This window comes from Pteropus alecto, unplaced genomic scaffold (genome assembly GCF_000325575.1).
Source record: "Pteropus alecto unplaced genomic scaffold, ASM32557v1 scaffold164, whole genome shotgun sequence".
In the NCBI taxonomy this organism is placed as follows: Eukaryota; Metazoa; Chordata; class Mammalia; order Chiroptera; family Pteropodidae; genus Pteropus; species Pteropus alecto.
The window spans coordinates 11,188,005-11,213,724 of record NW_006439568.1 but is presented as its reverse complement, the minus strand read 5'-3'; the positions used below and the strand labels follow the sequence as shown (position 1 = coordinate 11,213,724).

The 25,720-nt window shown below is 33.6% G+C and overlaps 2 pseudogenes; one reads left to right on the top strand and one right to left on the bottom strand.

Annotated features, from left to right (window-relative positions):
* Positions 1 to 517: 517 nt before the first annotated feature.
* The window catches only part of LOC102891864, a 186,593-nt pseudogene continuing 161,390 nt past the window's right edge, over positions 518 to 25,720 (bottom strand).
* Positions 4,033 to 4,151, top strand: LOC112483743 (annotated as a pseudogene).

Below are 25,720 nucleotides of genomic sequence, written 5' to 3'. Positions count from 1 at the left end.
ATTGCAAATTAAATGAAAGAGGTAGTCTTTTTTCTTAATTTTCTTTTATGTCTCTGACCTGATTTTCTTTCATCATCAAACAGTTCTTTTCATTCTTCTCTGTTTCCCTCCTGCGTTTTTTTTTTGAATGCTGAATGTTTATCTCTTCTATTTATCTTTTCTATCTTTTAGTTTTGTACCCAAATATGTACAGATTAATATATCTTTATTACAGAAATTTTTTCTCTACTTAGATATATAGATGATATGCTTTAAAAGTTTTACTAGAAAAAGGTAAGAAGGTAAATTTTTAATATTCCGACTCCCACATAACTGTCAGAAATGAAAGCTTCCTGATGCAGGCCTAAATATTTTAAATATGTTAACTCAGGTGACATATCACTATTTTGCTCCATATAGAAATGTTTTCATTTGTTGCTTAGGAAATACATTTACGTGAATTTATTATTTTTAGACTTTTCATAAGAAGAATCAAAAATTGATATATTTGTTTATTTGTTTTGCATATTGAATTCGATCATCGATAACACCTCTGTTTAACTGGATTAGCTCTGTAACTTGTTTCTGCCTTTTCTTCAGACATGTTGCCTTGAATAGTTTCCTTGGTTATATAAATCAGTCCTAAAACAAATTTAGGAGTAGCTACATCAAACCAGTCCTAAACCATTATTATGCTGTTCATTTTCCTATGACCTCTGACCTTGGGCACTCCAACTCTCAGTCACATTCTGAGCTCTCCGAGTACACTCTTTGCTCAGATCTCCTTATTCTTGCACAAATTCCTCTTCTGGTTAGAGAAACTTTTTGCTCCTGCTCTAAGATTCCACTTAAGCTTACGCTTTCACGGGATTTCTCCATTCCTCCCACCACCACCCCTGCCAGATTTGTATGTTTGGACATTGAGATCCAAAGCACTTTGTTTTCTTTTAGGGATTTTCCCCACATCTTTGGTGTTTGCCCATCTCTCTTTATCAAAGTGAGGTGAGAGCATGCTTAAAGATCAGTCAAGAAAATGTTTGAAAGGCCCAACAGGAGAGAGTAGGTGGGAAAGCTCTTTCTCACCAAGGGTAGGGTAGGATAAATAACCTGAAACTGGGTCAGCAACACAGACCAGGACCAAGGGGGTCAGGGCTCTGTATATGGTTTCCACAGCCATACTTTGCAAGTAAAGTAACACAGGGATTTTAAAAGAACAATGAGGACTAGATAATTAGTTTGTGATATGTATTACTAAGTCATCTTTGCCACTTGCCAGGAGTTTCTTGAAAGAATGGTTACATAATCTATCTCAATATCCCCAGAAAACAGTGCTTGGAATAGAGAAGATGCTCAATAATTATTTGTTGAATAAATTAATTTTTAAAAGGGAAATAGCCACTTACTGAATTATAATTAAATGACCAACTAAAGGGAAGTTCCTTCAAAGAATCTTAATTTTTAAATATCTGCACATATTTGAATTAGATCTACTTCATTGAACATTTCCCAATTGATGGGAAGTTCTCAACAGAGTTCTCAATATTGTAATATAGCGCTTAGGATTATGTGTTGCTTTCATTATGGAAAAAAAATAAGAGGGTTAAGTGATTCTAATAATATCCTAAATCAATTTGTTTTGCATCCTATAAGCACATATATTTTTTTCACTTATTTTCCCCTTTTCAATGTGCTTAATTAATATTTAATTACTTTAAAATTTTATTCAGTCAGTTTAAGTACTCCTGACAGCTTCCACTAAGGAAATGTTTGCTTTCTCTTCCAAGGCACATTTTAAGAACTTTCACCTTAAATGTCTTATAAATCCATAACCCTGGAAGAAATATCTTCTACAATTTTCTTCAAAGCAAGTAACATATAAATTCGCTAAAATACTGTGTTCCAAGGGTGCTTGGCAACTCTCCTAATGATAGCAGTCATGTTATTGGGCTGAGAATTTTCAGATGAGTGGACAAGAAGAAGGGAATTAAAGAAAAATTCCCCAAGTTTTTGGAACCTAAAACATTGATATCTGCTAGATGTAAAAACAAGACGTTATCCTAAGAATGAAAGTGATAGGATGAATTTTTCTTAAATAGCATTTTGTTACCATCAGTATGAACAAAAGTCATGATAAGAAAGCTGTTATGAAATACAAGTAAATGCTACGCAGTGGCAAGATTTTTCTTAACACCAAATAATTTCTCTATTGTCTATACATATCATGAGAGAATGTTTATATCAAGGAAGAGAAAAATGAAAGAAGGCAGAATCATCTGCTTAAGCAAAGTGGAATATGTGAAGTTTTATAAGAAAATAATAGCCAACCTAATTTATTTTTATATATGAGATGTTCTTGCTGTAGGTATGGGTTTATTATTTTTTTAAGTTTTTACCTAAAATGTACAGACATTTTTCACTTTTACACTTTTGCCTGGAAATCAGTTTCTTTCTTCTACTTGTTACAACAGAATGTTATTTCAGAATGTATACAATTTATATAATTCAAAATTTAGAAAAAGGGAAAGTGATAATATTTCTAAAACCTATGAAACTGAGTATTTTATGAGAAACAGAACATTTGTCTATTAATCTGGAATAATATTACTTAATATTTGTATAGGGCAAACTCACTGTCAGAGCTTTAAATAAACTTTGTAAGTTAAACACTACAAGCAGACTTTGTGTTACATATGATTATTATTCCTATTTTATAGATGAGGAAATTGCTATAGCAAAGACAAATATTTCTCATGGTCACTTGAGTCAGATGTGGGGAGCTCTGATTTGAACACATCCTTTAGAATTTGCCTCTCTCTCATCCTCTTTCTTTATGTGGAATCTCTTTCAAAAGTTCCTCAGGAAAAAGTGAAACTTTATTATCATATATTCGAGTCCTCAGAAAAATATCGTATATTTACTTTACTTTGGCTATCTAATCATAGAATTTGTTTATAATCGGTTATTCTGAATAAAGTTTTTTTTTCATTTTTAGAAATGATTTTACGCAGTGTTTTACACAGACAAAAATATAGACAACTTGAGGCCTTCCTGTGAACTTATGATCTATGAGACTTGGTAAGGCATTAAAAGCAATTGAGTTACAGTTTTACCACCTGTACAGGTTGCTAAAAATCCCAATTGAGCCTACCTACCTTATAGTGCTAAGGTGGTAAATTCAAGATTATAACGTCTGTAAGATCCATAGTGAGGCTCTTGGCACACAGTAAATTCACAATAATTTATTTCAGTTCCTTTATACTCCTGAATCTCAACTTAATCGTCTTTCTCCTTGAAATCTGCTACTATCAATTCTATATTTTGAGTCTCCTTTTCCCACCGAATAAGAAGAATTTGACTTAGCATCTCCTGCATACCAACTCACCCTCAATGCTTACTTTTCTTCATCATTCAGACACATATTATTCTTATTAACATTGCCCACTTATAAGCTGAGATGTTTCTTCTCTTCTATTTTTCTCCTGCCACTTTGTTGGCAGGTTCACATCCTGCCTCACCCAGCATTCTCATAGAGTCTTGCTTCTGGGTTTTACCCTCGTCTGTGTACTGGTGTCAGTTATAGCTGATGCTGATGTCTCCCTGCATATATGTCCCCTGCTTTGACTCCTGGGAATCCCCACTGTCTTAAAAATAAAGTCAATTCCTTAATATGGCCTAAAAGAACATTCATGAAATAAATCCCCGTTATGTCATTGCAGGCCTCCAAATTTTCTCAACAATTTTATTTTCTCCCATCCTTTTTGTTTTGCTATTTCTTTTTGCCAAGAACTGATTTTCCCATCCTTTTTGAAGTTTAAATTAAGTAAGTCCTCTTTTTTGACTATTTTCTGAAGTCTATAGATAGAGAGTGTAGACTCCTTGGCTCTTAGGCATAATTGGGCCTATTATTAATTTCCACCAGAGGATTTGGTTATTAAGATCTCTCAACTTATTTAGATACAAACACACATAGCTTATTTTTTCAAACCGCGCCCCCAATTACGCAATATCAAAATTTATTGCTAAATAATGCCTGTCTTAAAAATATTTTAGGCTGTCTACGGCCCTGCCACCCTGAACAAGCCTGATCCCATCTGATCTTGGAAGCTAAGCAGAGTTGGGCCTGGTTAGTACTTGGATGGGAGACCACCTAGGAAGACTAGGTGCTGTAGGCATAAAAAATAAAAAATAAGAGATTGTAAGCTGATAAAATCCTTGCAATCTGTGAGGTCAACCAAAGGTTGCCTCGCCTATAAAAAATATATATATTTTTTAGGTTTATACCATAATTTGTAGTTACTTTGGTTATAAGAGCAATCTTATTATTTTTTTCAGTTTCAGAGGTGCTTATGTTAAAACACTTAATTTAGGGTTTAAACTTCTTTTAAAAATTTTTTATCGAAACATCTTTGATATATAACATTATAAATTTAAGGTGTACAACGTATTGATTTGGTACATTTAGTGATAATTAGCACCTTTATCATGTGACATATTAGCATTTCTTTTTAGTTTTTTTGAATAATTAAGATCTAGTTTCTTAGAAGATTTGATGATTATAATAAAATAATCCCTACATTCACTATACTATGCATTGGATCTTTAGGACTTATTAACTACTCATTTCAGGTTTGCTCCTTAAGTAACACATGTCCTATCCCCTCCCCATCATCCCCTCGTAACCACCATCTTACTTTCTGTTTTGCAAATTTGGCTTTTTTAGGTTTTATATATAAGTGATATATGTAATATTTGTCTTTGTCTGACTTATTTCATTTGACAATGTTTTCAAGTGTTCTTCATGTTGTCACAAATGGCAGGATGTCCTTCTTTCTTATGACTAAATAATATTATATATATATATATTTAGTGTACACACACACACACACACGCACACACACACATATCTGGAAGTGGAATTGCTGGATCGTTGCACGGGAAGGCAATCCGCCACCACTCCAAGGTCTTCTATCCTCACCAGTAAGCTACAAATTCACTTATACTTCTCTTTTTTCCAGAAAGTTAAAGCTACATTCAATTTCAGATTCTTGCAGAACAAAACATGTGCCATTGTTTCATGGTCCTGAGAAACCTCAGGAAACAAAACAAAACAAAACAAAACAAAACAAAACACTGTATTTTGATAATGGGCTTTCTGTCTGTGAAGAACCAGAACACTGGAGTTAAACATGTTTGACGATCACGGTGTAATTTTTAAGGTGCATGGCCTGCACAAACCAGTTCATTTTCTTTATTTGCCATGTTACAGCCCCCACTTCTAGGGCACTGTTTCTTTGTAACAAGGATTTGGAAAAACACGTGAACTTTCTTTGCTAGTTCACCTTATCTGGGCTTTTCACAGCTTGTCCAACTGTTCTATTGATGTAAATAGCCAACTGTTCTGGAGATTTCTTAACCTCCTTCATGTTCTTATTAGTGAAATTAGAGAGCCTTTCTCTAGGAAGATCAATGGAATAATCCTCAATATCATTACAAAAGTATCATATTTTTACCATTCTGAGTTTCACATGCCATAATCTCTCGAACAGTGGCAGTGCCTCAGCCTAGCCTTGGCATTGACTGGCTGGGCCAGCTGGGAAGCCTGGAGGGTCCCTAGGCTCCCAGCCCAGCTTCACTCAGGGCCACTCAAAGGCAGCCTCGCCTACAGCCTGCAAGGAGTGCTGGTTCCATACTTTTTTTTTTTTTTTTGTATTACTATAGCTTTATTGTATAGCTTGAAATTGAGGAGTGTGATGCCTTCAGGCTAGTTCTTTCTCAGAATTGCTTTAGCTATTAGGAGTCTTTATGCTCCATATAAATTTCAAGATCTTCTTTTCTATTTCTGTGAAGAATGCCACTGGAATGTTGATAGGAATTTAGATGACTAAGTTCAATAGATGGCTTTGGGTAGCATGGACACATTCTTTTCACTTTCACTCAATGCTCTAGTTCTGAAGTATGGAATAGCTTAAAAGAAGCTGTTTGGGTCTAGCTTTCACATGTGTTTTTACTCTCCTTCTCTTGGTCTGTACATATCCGAGGTTAGTTAAAATGGGAATAGGAAAATGGCTTTATACATTGAAATCTAAAGGTCTGCTCTTCCACTTATTTGGAAATGCCTTACCATATTATGTCTCTAAAAAGTCCCTTTTCCTTGATCCAGGAATACAGGGGCAGCTCTACAGGATGAAGGACAAGTGGGTGTCCAAGTTCAGAAGAAAAAAATAAAAATAAGAAGTTTTGTTTTTTTAGAAGTGCTTCCAAAATTTATAAGTATTACTCTTTGAGCTCTCTTTTCAACCAATGAAAAGGGTGAAGCAACACTCTTGCCTCTTATAGAGAAGGAGAGAAAAGAAAATAGGTAGGTACCCTTTAGACAGTTGATGCTAGTCATCTAGGGCACATGACCAACTTGCTTTAATACAACTGAAGAACTCTCTCATCAAAATGTTAGTTTTGCCATCATTTTATTACCATATATAGAGGATTCTCAAAGGAAATGTCACTTGAGACATGGCCGACTCTGACAAATTTTACAAATTGGAAGTGGTAGCAGCTGCCAAATACCAGGTCTTGCTTCAGATGTTATTCTTTTTCATATAACTTATTGAAATCACTTAATTTGAATATCCATACTTCCTCTGCTCACCATGTACCTGAAATTCCAGAGCTGAAATGAGCATAGGTCAGTCTATTAACATCTACTCTCTTTTGAGTAAATCTTTCAATATGTTCCTCCTTCTGGTATGGAATTTCTTAGGCATGTGAATCCTGCCTTTTAGATTAGGTTTATTCCTCTTCCACTGGAGAACGCATCAGCTAGAGAATATTCTTCATCAGATTTCTGAAAGGAAGTTATCATTAATACCTTTGCAATGGGTTCCTTAAGGCTCAATGAAGACCAGTTTTTCCATGTGCTTTCAAAAGCTTCTAATCCTATAGCTATGGTCAAGGGTCCAAATATATTTAACTAAGCCCAATTTGACCATGTGGTGAGAAGATAAGATGTCTCTGGGCCCTATGTTCAAACTACATGAATCTAAGCATAGCTTTTTAAATTGCCCTTAATTGGTTGCAAAAATGAATGGAATTTCACTCAGCTGCTCTAGTACTGTCTACTACCAGAAATCCAGAACCTCACAAACTAATGCTTTGTGACACAAACTATTTACTCTACTTGTCTACATATTGGACAGAAAAACACAATAAAAGTAGCAAATAATTGTTACATTTTCTGATATTTCTAAAAGTTGTAACTATGAAGTCTCTCTTTCATCATCATATCCTAAATCTTTCTCAGAATTTCATGCTTACTAAAAAACTTCTTAGCTTTCACAAGTACATTTTAATGACTATTCTTAAACAGTTCAAAGTTAAGTCGCAGCAAGTCACAAAATAGTGGTTTTGATGAAGTTCACATGTTTCTATTAAGCTCTGTACCTTATAAAATGGCCATTCACCTGCATAAAAATAACCTCTCCCCTGTGGACAAGGTCTCATTTGCTAGTCACTTGTCAAGACTTTATAACAGTTAAGACAAGAGCACAACTCGAAAAATTGGCAGCGTGGCACAGGACTGGCCTTGCAAACCACAAAAGTGAAAAATCTACATTGTCTACATTTACTGAACTATCACTAAAATTTAAACTCACTTGATCAAGTCCCCACCAGAAGTTTCCACCCTTTCTTTGCTGTCAAGTCCTCTTCCTTGGACAGTTTTCAAAGCCTGGAACCCAGTGCACCAGATGCTAACATTTCCCCTGAATTAAACTTCCTCCCTGTGCCCCAGAACTGTACAGGTCTTGCACGAAGCAAGTGGGAATGCAGGTTTTCTGCAGGGAGAAATTAACTGGTCCCAGAGATAAAGGGATAAGTAAGTTTCTCCTTCTGCTGCAGATGAGTGAAGAAAGAAGAGAGGGGTGAGAGGATGTGCTCTCAGCCTAAAAGTACCTACTTAAGAAGGTTGTCATTAGTATCACTTATAATAGGTGATTTGGCACCCATTAAATAGGAGCTTTTATTATTAATATTACAGTTAACCTTTTGTGATTTATTCCTTGGCCTAGATCAGACCTATGTATGTTGTGTTTTCCACACAATTTTTTTTTTTTCCTATAATCCTCTCTGGTCCTTTTAAAGCTTTCTACACTGAGGTAAGAAGAAGAACTCCTAAAACACTAACTTCATGCAGAAAAGAGGTATAAGTCAATCTAAAGAAGAAACTAAGAGAGGACAATCTGGTGACTGCCCAAAGGGAGGGGGTTTGAAGGGCTGGGTGAAAAAGTTGAAGGGATGAAGTACAAATTAGTAGTTCCAAAACAGTCATGGGGACATAGAATACAGTATAGAGAATATAGTCAATATGATTTTAATGGCCGTGTGTAGAGCCAGGTGGGTGCTCCAGTAATTGGAGGGATCACTTCATAAATTATATAAATGTCTAACTAATATACTGTATATCTGAATCTAATATAAAATAAAAATAATTTTTAAACTTTCTAAATTCTAGGATATGTTTTTTTAATTTAAAAAATTTGCTTTAGGGTGAAGTGGGTAAAAGGAGTTAAATATATGTTAGCTGAAGGAAACTGGACTTTGGGTGGTAAACAATACAATATACAGATGTCAAATTATAATGTATACCTGAAAATTATATAATTGTATTGACCAATGTTACCCCAATAAACTTAATAAAAAAATTTTGCTTTAATTGCTGTGTTAGTAAAGGTTTCTCATTATTGATATTAAATAATGGTTAGTTTGATTTACTTAATGAATATATACAATCAGTTTATTTTCATTACTTTGTAAACAGATACATCCAAGTGAATTATCTTAAAAATTCATGCATTCTCCTCTGTAATTTTATATATCCCTATTTTTTATTAAAATAGCAAACTTTAAAAAATGATAATGCAAAAATACTAAGAGAATTTATGTTTTTGCTCCTTAATGTAAAAGTTTACCCCAAATACAATAAGATCCTCTTTTATGCTCAGGATATCATATTTTAAGACATATAATAATATAATCTAATGTTCTTAATAGGCCAACAAATTGATAGAAACAGAATGCACACTAATAATTATAATAAATGAAGTGTAAGGCAACGTAAAATGGAAGTCCACAGGTGTGTTACTTAATAGAGAGAAGCAGGATGATGGAAAGCCTGTTGGAGAAAGAAGCTGAGAACATTTGGTTTCTATGTAATTCTACCTAATTTCTGCATTTCCGTAAACCATATGTAATTTTTAAGTAATGCAGTTAAGAGAGAAATATTAAAATTTTTGTTTCTTCATGTCTTTTTGTCTTAGTCATAAAAAAGAAAAGAACACATGTTTGACAAAATAAAATCCATAACTTTAAAAATTAACTCACTGTTTCCAACGACAGAATTAGGCATACACGTAAATAATGTATTTTGTGGTATGAAAGAGACAAGTGTATGTTGTAGGAAAAAAACAAACAACTTACCGAAAGGCAGCTGAGTTGCTGTGAGAAATACTCAGTGGCATTGAAAGTAAAATCAGGTGGGTTTGCTGGGATCCATAATTGATTTTGATACAAAAAATGTGTAAATATTTTTCAGGGGTAATGAGCATCGCCTTTTGGGTTTGTTTGTTTTTAATTTTTTAGCAAAGTCTGCAAAATTTGCATTCACCTAGCAAATGTAATTCTTTTGTTCATGGATAAGTAGTATTTGAATTTGATCATATTTTATTTCTTCCATTTTTATGGGAATACAAATGGTCTATCAGTGAAATTTAGATTTTCCAAAAGATACAGTTCATATACCACTTCAGAACTGAATAAATGCTGGGGAAAAGTGTCTGTATTTTTAATGGAAGTAGAAATTCCTTAAGCTTAAATTTTGAATTGAATAAAACTACTTTTATACCTCATTAGAGAAATGTTTTAATTTCAAGGAAACTGTCACCCAAGCAAACAGTCAGTTTGGATATTTCTAACCAATTACAAAGAGAATCATGTCCAATTGCCTTTTCCTCTGGCCAAAGAACATTTTCAAGGTTTTAGTGAAATGTTAAGTATAGTTAACTACCTAATACATAACAGTGAGCAAATGTGTACACATTATTCTGCTTGAACAAAAACAAAGCCCAACAATTTGTTTTAAAATAAGGGTCTCTTTTGTGTTCACTAAATGAGAGTATATTCACTATCTTTCTCATTCTATATAATGATAACAGACGGGAATATTTTTCTTTAGATCGAGAATTTGGCATTTCACATGTTTAATTTGGCTCAAGATACATTTATAGAACTGTATTCCAAGTAGTGATTTTCTAAAAGGTTCCCTATAGCGTATAAATGTAATTATGTTAAATATTCCACCCATAAATTATAACCCTAACCCTAAAGGTCATTCCTTGGGCACAAAACAAAAACATAGGCCATTTTTGCTATAGTTTTTAGGCTACTCAGCGGAAGTCTATAAATTCCTACTCCAGGCTAATAACCGACTTAAAATTTGAATATGAATGCGATTAGTTTTAACTAACTCCCAAAATGACATATTAAGCTTATTAATTATGGACTTTCACCTTTGTATTTTGATTAACACCAAGGCTGTTTCTACATGACTGGCAGGCAAAGGGCCCACAGTAGATCTAGGTAGGAGGAGGAGACAATTTAGAATGTCTCAGCCAAAGCTTTCTCTGCTTTTGCTCTTTTGCAATTGCTCTGCTTGATAAAGGGGACTGGGCCACCTACACAACTAGCGCAAATCATTAAATCAATGCTCATTTTTAGAAGAGAGAGCAAGAGGAAGCCAGGCTAGCTTAAAAGACCCTATCTCAGGTTTCCAGGAAAATTGTAATGAATGAACAGCTTGCTGTGGCAGGTTTGGAGTCAATATTTAAGCTACAAAAAATCACAAGCTTTCCTATCAGTGTGATAGAAGAGTAACTTCCACAGAAGTATCAGAGTTTCAAAGAGAAAGGAATTATGTTAGTTAATCCTATGCATATATAGCTCCTCTAATATCAGGCTTTTTTCCAGCATCATTTTGTAGGTTTTTATTTTAAATAGCAATAACTTGCAAACTAATATTGTGAATTTTGCTTTCTTTCCTAAACAACTAGGGTGTAGGCCTCTTATCTTTTGTAACTTAAGATTAAGTTATATGTCTTACCTATAGTAAAGCATATTTAAATGAGAGATTTAATTAAATGGAAGTACATATAGCAACATAACTCAGTGGATCATGTGTTGAATTATATATATATATATATATATATATTTTTTGAATAGATATAAATATGGATAGATATATAGATATACTATTCTTTATAGTTATTGAAAATTTAGTTGCAAGGTAAGAATTTTATACTAATAAATTTTAAGTAGTTTAACAATTACATATAATAAAAAGCAGAATATGTTAACTACTCTTAAGCTTTTAAAATAATGTACTTTAAGGATACAGAGGAGAAGTAATGAATTCATTTTGAAGGTCGGGGAAAGTTTTATGAAAAAAAAGAGAAATTTCAAATGGAAATTAACTGACAAGGAGAAAGAAGAGCAGGTAGTCTGGTTGGGGAGGCCAGCTTAAATGGAGAAAAGAGTGTTGGGGAATCCTAGGCTTTTGAGAGGAAGAGAATTGGAGGGAGAAAAGTGTGTGTGTGTGTGTGTGTGTGTGTGTGTGTGTATAATCTCACTTTTTCTCATTCTAAGATTTTAGTTTAGTAATATTTCATTTTTTTTCTGGACTCTCACTTTCCACTTATTTGCTGACCATGTTCAAATTACTTAACCTCTTCATCAGGCATTCTGAAGAAAAATCCAGCTGGAATCCTGCTAATCTTATAGTTTTTTCCGGGAAAGAATTGTCCTGTTATCGCACCATCCCACAATATCCTAATGATAACATGGTAATTACAGAGCTAAAAGGGTCACTAGATTAGCAGCTGAACTTCATAATGAAAAGAGAACATATAGGTAAATTGGAGACATGTATCGGTATTTGAGCATGGTCATAGAAGGTAGAATTCTCTTGTTTTTCATATCAAAGAATTGGAATGTAATGACTAAAACACAGAGACCAGATTTACTAAAACCAGTGCCCTAGTCACATGGAGCATTTTCTTGGCTACCAGGAGATACTTACATAGATAAAATTTCCAAGGTAACCAAAGTTACCTTAATTCTTTGAGGATTTAGGGTTCCCATTGACACCAAGAGAGTTATCTTTCTAAACACCAGTAATTAATTCTGGTAAATTCTAAAGACTATTTTTATTCCACCTGCAACGTGTATGTTTAGAAAAAGAGTGCTTCTCAGATTTGGCATGGACCATGTCCAAGTCCAGGAAAATTTTGCTCAGGTAAATGTAGCATCCCATTGCCAGAGAAATTATTTATATATTGTCCAGTATGTGACTTGGATGTCTCCACTTTTGATTATGTCCACAATACTGAATACATTGTCAAAAAATTTGTTCCCTAGTTGAGTTGATCATGCCATTAATATGCAATGTTGTGTTGATGCTCTAATTTTTAAAGGCATCAATTTTTCCTGTGTGTCAGATCACAAGCTGAAAATATTTTCTGTATTTTTTTACTCTCTACTTCTTATTCTCTTATTGGTAGCTCCATTATAAAGCTTAGTACCCAGAGTTATTTTTCAATGAGCCATTCATTGTACGTGAATGTTGTAATATGAAACTTGGAAATAAAACATTTGATATTACCAAAGCATAAAATAACACAAATATAAGGAAGTTTCATCCTCTTAAGTCTTCATATCATTTGACAGCAAAACTATTGCCTCATTGATCTCATGATAATAATTGTTTTCCAGTCTGGAAAAAAAATACTGAATACAGTAATTGGTATAAGAAAATTAGAGGGAAAAGAATCCTTTTTCCAATCTACTCTCTCAGGAAGAAAAATGAGAAAAGTTTTAAAGAAAATGCTGTGTAAATTCTATTATATGTATTTGTTTATATGATTTTTTACACTAATTTTTAGGGTGCTATTTTTCTTCAACTTTGTTTTCGAAATAACTAAACTCCTTCCTGTTTCAAATGTCAGAGTTTTTTGGTTGTCATAGGTGAACAGTGTCATAATTCAAAGCTAATACTTTTTTGACTGGTTACAGTTCAGTGGCTTTCTATTTTGGCAAAAGGACATATCTAAAATAGTAGGAAAAAAAGTCCTGACAAGTTCTCTCAAAATCCAGTTTAAATGCAGTCGTCCCTATCATGCTTGCTTAGGTGACCTGGTTTACATTCTGTCAGTCTGTCAGAGGTTGCTACACATAAAAAAGTTCTGAGAGCTTGGTGCAGTGTGTTGGCTGTTTGGAGCAGTGATGAAAGAAATAAGTCTACCAGAGCTGAGAGCAGTCGTACTTGGTTTCAGGGTTGTGGTTGTGTGCAAACACCTGGACATATAGCTGTGCAAGTTAAGCAGGTTCATCTCCTGCCCCTTCACTCATTCATAAAAATGCTCAGTCACAAATAATAAATAATCAATTCCTCTCATCTGTTATTACAGAGTTATGAGTTTACATATGTTATATTCTCCTAAATTCCTCATGATTAAGGCTAAATCACATTTGAGCTGCGTCATTTCAGTTGAATATACTCTTTATCTCCTAGGGCTTGCTGAAATCAATGAATTAAACACTAATTTAGTACATTAGGTGAGTAAAGTTTCAAATGTGTTTGATCATTATATGTGCCCCTATGATGAGAACAAAGTTTATGGTGCTGCTAATTTGTAAATCATTGATATTTGTCTTAAATTAATGATTGGATAATTATACTAAAATATACACTGAAATCAAAGTGTTCATAAAATATTGCTATAAGAGTTGCAATGATATGTCGTTTCAAATGGAAAATAATACTTTTTCCAAGTCTTCTAAATCCTATAAATTAGGATGCTGGAGAATTTACCATGAGAAATTCTAGTTGTTGGCATCCAGAATACATGTGATTAATCTAATAATAACAACAAAAAAACATGAGAAGCCATTAAATGTTACGGACATTTGAATTTTCTTTCCTGAATTTTACACTGTTACCTTACAATTCCACTTCTCAGATTGCTTGTTCAAAATAAAATTTTGAAGCAATTTTAGCTCAAAGAAGCAGAACTGAAAACTGCATCTCTCCCTTTCTTAGAACAAGAAAAAAGCTGGATAAAGGGCAAATAAATGACTTTTCTTCTATCCAACAGAGCACTGAGGTCATAGGGCAAACTACTGGGGAGGGGGAGGCATATGTCCTAGTCCAACTTCTGTGGCTGGAAGAGGGGCAGGGGCACTTGTAAAGATCACAGGACTGAGAGCTAGGATCATAGCGCTAGAAAAAAAACAGGTTTATTCTGAATATCAGAAAACAGCCTTCCCTTCCAGTCCCAGATCACATCACCATGCTTAAGGTATCATGTAAAAATGAGTGGAATGCAGCTGTGGAAGTTTCAGGAGACAGGTTTTATTGGTGGAAGAGTAGAAAGGAAAGTCAAGCAGATAGCAGAAATTAGAAAAACCTTCTATTAAGCTTGCCCATCCTTTCAAAGGGTGGGTTTTTATTCATCTGTTAAGAGCCCAGCTGGGTTTAAACTTGTGGTTGATATGGTTACCTTGGATGCCCCAGAGGCTCCAGGGCTTCTAGGAAAAATGGCTGATTCTAGCATTGCAGCAGAGACAATACAAGATGAGCCCAGAGCACATGGAACATCCTTTAGAGCCAGAAAGTTAGAAAATGCTGCAAAGAAGAATAGATGAGTCCTGAGGGACACAGAAAACAACTTAGAAAAGCAGCCAATGCTAGAATGGTTTGAGCAATGAGATAAATGACAATAGTATTGGGTGATAATCGAAAGTTAGAAAATCTAAATGAATGAATAATTAAAGAAATGAAAGAAAAATAATTAAATGCATGGGAATGAATAATTAAATGTGAGAGAAGAAACAAACTTTTCTTACAGAAGAATTTTATTTAATAAGTTAGAAGAAAAGAATAGAAAATTACCATTAAAACAGCATAGCAATAATGGCTATTGGCACAATACATTGGAGAACATTAACATTAATGAAGAAACTGTAAGAAGCATGATATTTGCACATCTTCAGTGTATGCTTCACATAATAGTCACTGATTATGTGGTGATTTTAACATAGGTACACAAATTATATGATACTCCACCCTTCAGGAGATAGAGTTTGACACCCTCCTCTTGAATATGGATGGGATTTAATGATTTATTTTACATTGTAACTTTACAGTGGAGGAACTGAAATACTGAGTTAACAAGTGATCAAGGTGAAACTCACCAGTGATAACTCATGTTGCTATCATGTATTCCTCTAATATGACACTCGCAAAGGCATATTACCTCTGTAGTACTCTCCCCACTAAATCCATAATTCCAGTTCAATCATGAGAAAACATCAGAAAACACAAAATTGAGTGACATTCTTTAAAATATCTGACTAGTACTGTTCAGAAGAATCAAGATCGTGAAAAGTAAGGCATGATATAGAAACTGTCACATATTGAAGGGGATTAGGTGATGTGATTAATAAATGCAACATGATATTTTGGATAGGATTTTGGAACAGAAGAAACCCAATAGAGGAAAATTTGGGGAAATCTAAATAAAATATCTAGTATAGTTAATGAAATTGTACAAACATTAATGTAGCAATTTTGATTTAATAGCCATAGTAATGTATGATCTTAACCTTAGTTGATATTGGATGAAGGGTACATAGAAAATCTCTGTACTATTATTGAAACTTGTCTATAGATCTAAAATTATTTCTAGATAAATTCATTAAAACTTTAATGAAAATTAATGGTTCTTTTGATAATATGAATGCCTTAACATCTTTAACAGTGATTACTCCGATAAATATAAACATATGTCTTGATTTTCAGTAGTAGACTCTTGTGCTCAATGAGCTAGAACCTTAGTTGAGATGAAAGTCTGGAAAAATGTTACTGGTGATTGAAATTGTAAGCTACAAGTAATTAATGCATCACTTTTAATACTAATCACTAAAGATTAGAACTCATTACTTATCTGACAATGGTCAATATTTTGATGTCTTTATTTTTTTCATATAAAAGTATTCTCTTAAACCAGTAACAAAAAAAATTTAAACCATTAGGACACTTGTTTAAATTAAATATTAAAAATATTAAAATCTTTTTTATGTGTAAATATGTATAATTTAATTTCATATAATTAAAAATAAATTGTGTTCAACTGAATTCTACATTCAGTCATAAGATTCCTCAAATTTTGGTATACATACACCTTTTCCTAACTAGAAATAACTTTCAAAATCAAATACTAATGCAAGTGCTATGTGAAGAGATCTTATAGATGTAATTAGGCCCAAATTAGTTGCCTTTAGAGAGAATATCCTCACTGGGTGTCACTCAATTTAGGTGATCTTTTGAAAGAGACTGGGCTATTTCTATTGGAGATTTTACCAATTGTATCATTTGGAGATTCAAGTCATAAAAGGGATTTCACACAAGAGAGATTACCTATTGCAATCTTTGAAGATGGAGGAGGCAAAGAATGCTGACAGCAAACAATGAAATGGGAATATTAGTCCTCCAACTGCAAAAAACTGAGTTCAGCAAATAACAAGAATGATTTGGGAAGTTTTTTGGGGGGAAGGCTCTATAAGAGAACTCAGTCTAGTCTGCACATTGATTTTAGCCTTGTGATACCTTCAGCAGAGAACCAGCCATTTCACATTGGGCTTCTAACCTACAGAACTGTGAGCAAATAAATGGGTATTGTATTAAATCACAGTTTGTAGTAACTTATTTCACAGCAAAAGGAAACAAATACAATAAATCAATAAGAATGAATCTGGATGAGAGCAAACTTTTGCTACAGAGGCTTCTTAATGAAATTTCCAATCTTCTGTCAACTTCAGTATCATTTAGTATTTTGTTTTAGATACATTATTTTGAAAATAAATCCTGTTTCACACACATAAGAAGTTGCTTATTATTTAAAAAAAAATTTTTAACACTTCACATTGTGATTTTATGATCCTCTTTAATTAAAGTAATCTGAAAATTTGGGGGTGAAGCAACAGATTTTTTTCAAACTAAGATCACTTTAATAACTTAACAATTCTCATATTATTTAAATAGACACATGATATAGATAGCTGTTGATATATATCATTTAAAACACACTAAGCAGCAAATCTGTATAGTATAATACTATGTTCTATTATGTTTAAGCTTATTTTTTAAAACTTACTATTATGTCATTTTGAACTGAAATGTTCTATCTAAATCTTGCATCATCAATCAAAATTTTAAAAAGTCAGTCAAATAATCTGAAGAGTTTGGAGTCATTTTGGAGAAATATAGATTATGACAATATTGTTATATTGTATTATTGTACACTTTTACATGGAAATTTTTGCATGTTGGAATTTTTTAAAAGTTAATACAGAACTACCAGCTCCATAGTCAATTACTTATTTATGAAAATGGAAGGCTTAAAAAATTCCCAGTCCTGGCAGAGGAATGTTTAATTCCAATATAAGCACACAAATGCATTAAACTAATTGCATAACTGAAAATAATTAATCATTCATGTCCTAAAACTTGGTATCCATAGTACAGTTAAGTGTACTTGTTTTTAATTACAATTTTTAACAGGTAAACTATTTAAATAAAATTTAAATCAAGTATTTTGGATCCCCTGAATCTTTTCCACGTAAATGCATTTTTAAAAATCATTGACTTAAGCAATGTAGAATATAAACACGAGCACATCAGTTCAAGAGTCCTGGAATGAATTATTGACTAAGAATGGATCACTGAACCAAAGCTAAAAAAACCACAAGAGACCAACAGCATTCTTGTAGGTAGAAGATGAATATCTAAACAAAATTGATGGCTGCTCTCTTGATAATGATTTCTGGGCACAATACCTCTATATTCTTCACATTCCTGAAATTTAAGAAGCTCTACATTATATCTGAATGTAATCTCCCCTATTTAAATGTGTATCTCATTCAGTCATAATTGTATTTGAAAATACCTTCTAAAGTTTCTTTTAATAAAAACTTTATTTTTATGGTTTTACCTGAAAGTAGCAATCCTTTTATAAATTTAAATGTTCCTTATCATTCTTCATTTTTATAAAATTCCCCATGACTTTGATTATTCTTAATACTGATATCTGCATTGTCACAATCATCTTAAGGTTGATTTTTATAGTGTGGTGACCAAAGCCTGTAGGACTCACATGTGGAATTTAAAGCACAGTTGTCAAAACTTTGTACTGGTGTGGTGTCATGAACCCATGAATAAAATAGACCAGAGTGAAATGCTGTCACATCTAAGTAGACAATAAATGTTATCTATGTTCCATCATAAAGGATTGAGGCACATGTAAATTGGTCATTATCATATGCCAAAATATCCCCACGATAATTTTGGACAGAACAGATGAATTTGCAAAGATTTAGATGAAGAAAAAAAATAGAGACATGGGAAGAATAAGATTGCTTGGTGACTCTTGACTTCTACTTTTTCCCACTACAAGAAGGGCATTTTGAGGGCATTTCTGCAGGGAAATAGATCCATAATTTGACTCCTTTTACACTCCAGCTGTTCTTATCCAGGTTCACTCCATCATCATCTCTTACCTAGAGCTTGATAATTATCTCCTAAATTGTCTTTCTGCTTCTATCTTTATATAACTGAATTCCTTCAACACGGAAGGCAGAGTGAACTTTCCAAAAGTAAATTGTGTCATATCATAGTTCGTCTTAAAACTGGACTTTCCCTCCTGCTTTCCTTAGTGTAAAAACTGGAACCTTTGCAATGGCTATGAGACCTTATATGACCTACTCACTATCCATTAACTCTCAGATCTTCCCTTTCACTCACTCCCCTCTAATTAGGCTACCTTTAGTACCAGTTATCAAACATACCCCAAATTCTTTATCCTTCAGACCTTTGTACCATCTCTTCTCAGAACATTCTCCGTCTAGATTTCAGCCTTCTACTTTCATTTCTGTTAGGTCTTGTTTCAACTCTAACATTCTCAATGAGCCCTACCCTAATCAGACTTTCAGAAATTTTAGAAGAGATACTAAAAAACATGCTTCACTTTTCTATTTGAAACTAAAAGTATGTGGGATGAGAGCTGCTGTAGCTATTATTTTCACATTCAGCTGCTAAAAATGCCGAAGCAGAAAGTCCAGCAAAAGGATTAAGAAAAATCAATTCATCATGAATTGGTCTGAATTTTGAAAATAATATTTGAACCTGGATTAGTCAAAAATGTGAAAAATTATTTTTAAAATATTGATCTACTTTTTTCTTAAGCCTATTTAAAATTGCAAAATGTCCATCGCATACTCATCTCTGGTATCCCAAATTCCTTAACTTTTCCTATATTTTTCTTTCTCTTTCTAAAGCAGAACTTCTTTCATTCTACCATACTGTATATTTAGTTATTATGTTTCTTGTTTATTTTTCACTTCCTTTACTAGAATTTAATTTCTATGAGGGTAGAGATGAGGTTCAGGAACCTATTAAAATAGTTCCCAGCACAGAGTAGATACTCAATAATAACACGTGATTTGAATGGATAAATTTTGGGGAGCATTTATGAGGAAAAGCCCAGCTGTTGCCTGGGACAAGAGGACAATCATCATTTGAGATAAGCATCTCTAAAAGCTACTAGAAGTTTCATGAAGTCAACAGGAAAAAAAGTCAGCCTAGGTGAGATTTCTAAGCTTCCAGATAAGATCTACTTGATGAGGCTGACAGGTTGAATGAAAATGGATTTTACAATTTTACTGAACACAGTGAGTAACCAAAAAAATGTGGAAATAACTAAAGCCATCCCACAAAAATCTATGAGGTAGGCAATGTGCTGTCTCAGACAGCCCTAAGAGATGAGGCTTTCCATTTGAACTGAATCTTGTTCAAAGGCAGAAAGATGGGTTGACATTTTAAAAAACACAAAAGACTAAGAAACCCTATCTCAATCTTTCTTACTCCTGTTAGCCAATCATTTATGCTGAAAATGATGATACAGAGGAAAAGGAAAGATAGGGCAACCCATAGTTCCTCTTTCTTTCAGTCAGTTCTTACTCATCAGCAAGGCAAAGCAAGAGAGTGTTGGTATAAAGTGCACATATCATGAAATAAGTTAACAACAGTTGAGTTTGTTTCCATCAGCATCCCCAGTCCATTGTAAGAATGAAATACAAAGACATTTACAAACTAAGAAATGCAAATTATATAGTTTGAATGATTCTGCATTTGAGTCAAATGCTTTTATACTTGCATTTATAACTGGTATTACACAATATAAATATGAAAGATAAAATTCATACTAATGCTTTCAAATTGTATTTTTTTTACTTAGAACTATATTAAATATCAAATAAAAATAAAAAGCACAAAAATTCAAGAGAGATTATGAAAGAGAGGGAGAAGTTTATATTTTAGTGAGATTAACAGCATTTTATCCTGATTTTTGAACAAGGGGTTTTATAGTTTCATTTGGCACAGGGCTCCACAAACTATGTAGCTGGCTCTAGTTGTAAAGGAAAGAAGTTCTGTGGAGACATAATAGTCACCAAAAAAGGTACATTAAATAAAGGATTTGCTATAAGAAGACATTTGAAGGTAATCTCAATGCAAGAGTCAGGGAAAATGTCCTTGATGTATGTTAAATGTTTCCCTATACATGAATGTTGTTACTATCCACCAGTTTTATTCATTATCCTCAAGTTATGGGACCTCTCAAAACATCTACCTCAGGAGTGTCAGCTAGAAATCTTTTGGTTACAATTAAAAAGAAAACTGGCTTAAGAAAACGATCAATAAATATTTTAAAAATCGTTTTTTACATATTTGGATAATGCGCATTCAAATGTTATTTTCAAAATTCAGAACAATTCACAATGGATTGATTTTTCTCAACCTCTTGGCTGCATTTTCTGCTTTTTCATCTTTAGCAGGCTGCACGTGAAAAAAAAAACTAGCCATGGCTATAGCTCTTATCAATGTACTTTTAGGTTCAAATAGATAGCAATGTGAAGCATGTTTTTCAGTACCTCTCGTAAAAGTTCCGAGTTTCATTGTAATTAAGTGTTCTTAGTTTGTATGCTCACCTCTAAGCTGATCATTATGGACAAGAATGAGTAATGGAATACTATTTAAAGTACTTGGGCTCAACATAATGGTCACATAATCTCAAAGAAAAACAATAGGGTATGCCAATTTTTTACCTATTGTTTCTCAAGTCCATATCTGTCCTTCCACATTTCTGCAGTGTTTGCTAGGGATGGAACCATGAAATCTATACTTCTAAGGCTCAGTAGTGATTGGCTTTTGGTTTAGTTTGATTAATGGATGGCATCAGTAAAGAATTAGGAGGCAGAAGATGGAATCCAAACACTGCTTCTCATCTCTTTACTTCTTAAAGGCTCACTGGCAAAAACGAGTTGCTCATTCTCCAGAGGCCTGCAGTGATCCTTTCTAAGATAGCACATGGTGACTAATGATGCTTTGTGGAGGATATAGGCCCCCAAAACATCAGCCATGCCAGCATGGATTCAGCAGTAGTAGCTGTCTCCAGTAGCACAAGCAACAAGTGCAATTATATGCTGTGTTAACATCATCTGCTGTTTTTCATTTAGTCTTAAAGTCAATAATGACTTCTTGCAGCTTCTAATATTTAAGTTACCTAATCTTTCAATGTGCACTCCCTCAGACTTCAAACACTCTTTAACCAGTTCCTTGTTCTGAAATTCATAGCATGTTTTCTGTCTTCATACCCGCTTGGTGCAGAGGATGTTCCTAGTTATCAGAATAACGAATGTCAAGGGACCAACAATTAAAGTTCCCCACTTTGTTTGCTTTGAATAAAATTGATATTGGGAGCATTTCATTTTGCTTCTCAGGTTTTACAAACAAAAGCATGTGAAGGTTGAATTTCAGAGAACTATTGGTATCTGTAATTATCATCTGTGTAATTCAGGACATGATAAGACAGATCTAATACAATTTTATAGTGTGACTTGTTTAATCGCAGGTTTTTAAGTACTGTATTAGTGATAGTGCCAGCGTACAATTTTATATTTCAAACAACTATTTTTTAGGTTGATGGAATATCAGAAAGACCATGTTTGAGCATCTTTTCAGTTACATGTTTTCTTCTTCATGAGATCTGAAAATAAAAGTAAACTTCTGGAGTGTCACTTTGAATTGGTTACAGATAATAAAGATAAAGAGATAGGTTTACCAAGCTGTTATGGGAGAGTCCATGTTATCATTTTATTTATAGTTAACATTCAATTCTGACAATATTATGTCATGTATGATTTTAAGTCTCATGGTATCCAAAATCTTTTGTTCTTAGCTTAGATATTTGACAGACTTATGAGACTAGTGATCCTGATTTTGTAATTATAGAAAAGAAAAACAGTATGTTTTGGCAAAGAAGATATAAACTTTAAAATATTTCATAGAATATTTTGGACATATGGGTCATCTACTACTTCTAATAAGTATAATAATTATCAATAGTAGTAACTTTAATTAGTAAGCAACAACAAAGTCATCATATAAGACTGGCAGTTGACAAAGAAAGAATGATTCTTTATTGGGTCCAATATGTTACTTGCATAGGCAGGTAAAGCAAGATGAGCTAAGGTGATAACTTGCTGCCATATCCCTTATCCCATAGGATGGCACAGAAACAAATGGAACCTGATGACATGGTGATGAAACCTGCACAATTGGCCTGTACTGTTGAAGAATTAATTCTGTGCTGCATTAATTCTAAGCAGTTTCACAGCCTGCAGCAGTGCCATAAGGTAGAGAGGCAGAAAGTCTCATACCGTATCAGAACTCTGGAGTTGATAAGAAACTGTCATGACAGCTGTCTGGAAGAGAGGGGAGTGAGTGAGAAATGGCCTTACAGCAGCTCCTCACTAACCTCCTAAGTTCTCATGTTATGGGAGGATTACTGATGTTCTGTTGAGGCTCATGTCAGCTTTGATTAAGCCGTGGCTAGATGGTCTGTGTGGAGACATGAAACATCTATAGGGTGGCACAGCAAAGCCATTCCCCTGGGAAAATTACACATAATACCAAATGGAGTAATGTGTTCTATGATTAGAACTAGTTACACATAGAAAGATATAATAATATATCTAGCTATGATTTGTTTAGTCTAAGAAATATCCCATCCTAGTTTTTCCTTACCTTTATTTACTTGGTTATGAGATGACAAACATCAGTCATAACTTGCTGAGATAAATTTTTCCTCTTGCTTTTGAGGAGGCACTATTAGGTTCTCACATGAGCTTTTTGGTTATGGGACGCTCAGAATTTATTGCTCAGTTCCTGTTATGTTCAGTTCCTATTATGCTCCTGACTCTATCCTCAAAGAAGTCTGTGCTAGTCTATGCTGATCTGGGTTTCTAAAACACAAGGACAATCATGGGCCAAAATAATATATATATGTTTCAAAGAGGTTGAATATTAAGTGGAGATGAATATATTCTCTTCATTTGATTACAATGAATTATAACGGGCAACTTGTAAGTATGTGGGCAATTTTGTTCTGTATTATAGACATGCACACACACACAAATATTCTCTCACATATGTCTAATGTATACAGGATTTGAAGCCAATTTTATCTCCCTTCAGATCCTTTCTGCTTTCAGAAATTAGAAGTGAACTATCCTTTCCCTGAATGTCTACAATTCAGTGTTTGTCTGAGATTGAAAGTACACAATGTGAATCTTTTTTTTCTGCTTGGATTCCAGGCTATTATAGCCACTTAATTATGCAATAGTATTCAAGGTTACTTCCTTGAATGTGCTATTGAGGTTAAGTTGAAGACCCAAGTCATCTTACTGTGCTATTTTACTCTTTTAAAAAAGCACGTACATATTATCATAAAAAAAAGAAGCAACAAATTCAAAGTCGCCTGTGCTTTTGATGTTTTATCTATGAAAGTATTGCCAGAAAACAATGTCATGAGGGTTTGCTCTGTGGTTTCTACTAGATTTACAGTTCTTTTTCAGTGTTTTATTTTATTTTATTATTAGTTTCAAGTATACAATACATTGGTTAGACATTTATATAGTTTATGAAATGATCCCTGCAATTACTCTATCTTCTCTCTGGCTCTACACACAGTCATTACATTACTGCTGACTGTATTCCCTATGCCATGCTTCCCATCTCTGTGACCATCTATCAACTACCAATTTGTATTCTTTAACCCTTTACCCCTTTCTTCCAACCTCCCCACTCCCCTGCCCTCTGGCTGTCACCAGATTGTCCTCTATTTGAGTCTGCTTTCAATTCTTTGTTCTTTTTTTCCTTAGATTCTGCATATAAGTGAAATCACATGATATTTATCTTTCATTGTCTAACTTATTTAGCTCAGCATAAAAACCTGTAGGTTCATCCATGTCTTTGCAAATGGTAGGATTTCATTTTTTGTGGCTGAGTAATATTCCATTGTATATATGAACCATAATAACTTCTTTATCCAATCATCTGTTGATGGGCACTTAAGTTGCTTCCATATTTTGGCTATCGTAAATAGTGTTGCCATGAACATAAGGATGCATAGACCTTTACGAATTATTGTTGTGGTTTTCTTTGGATTAATACCCAGAAGTGCAATTGGTGGGTCAAAAGGTATATCCACTTTAAATTTTTTGAGGAACTAGATTGTTTTCCATAGTGGCTGTACCAATTTGCAATCCCACCAACAGTGTATGAGGGTTCCCTTTTCTCCGCATCATCACCAACACTTGTTGTTCTTAGATTTATTGATGATAGTCATCTGAAAAGTGTGAGATGATATCTCGTGGCGGATGTAATTTGCATTTCTCTGATGATTAGTGACTTAAACATCTTTTCATATGTCTATTGGCCACACTACCTGATATCAAACTATACTACAAGGCTGCAATAATCAAAGCAGCATGGTACTGACATAAAAACAGATACATTGATCAAGGGAACAAAATAGAAAGCCCAGAAATAAATTCATGTCTATACGCTCATTTAGTATATGACAAAAGAGGCAAGAATATACAATGAGATAAAGATAGTCTCTTCAATAAATGGTATTGGGAAAATTGGACAGATATATGCAAAACAATGAAACTGGACCACCTTCTTACATCATATAAAAGAAGACTCAAAATGGATTAATTTTACAGTTTTAAGTGTTAAGTTTAAGTCTTTAATTCATTTTGATTTGATTTTTGGGTATGGTGAGAGGTAAAGGTCCCATTGACCAAATGGGATTTATTTCTGAGATATAAGGATGGTTCAACATATACAAATCAATAAATGTTATACACTATATTAATGGAATGAAGGATAAAAATTATGTAATCTCAACAGATGAAGAAAACACATTGGACAAAATTTGATACCCTTCATGATAAAAATACTCAACAAAATATTTTTAGGAGTCATGCACCTCAGCATAATAAAGGCCATATATGGTAAACCCACAGCTAACATCATACTCATTAGTGGAAAACTAAAAGCTTTTAATCTGAGATCAGGAACAAAACAAAGATGCCCTCTGTAGCCATTTCACTTCATAATAGTACTGAAGTCCTAGCTAGAGCCATTAGGTGACAAAAAGAAATAAAAGACATTCAAATTAGAAAGGAACAAGTAAAACTATCTCTTTTTTTCAGATGAAGTGATGAAATTATA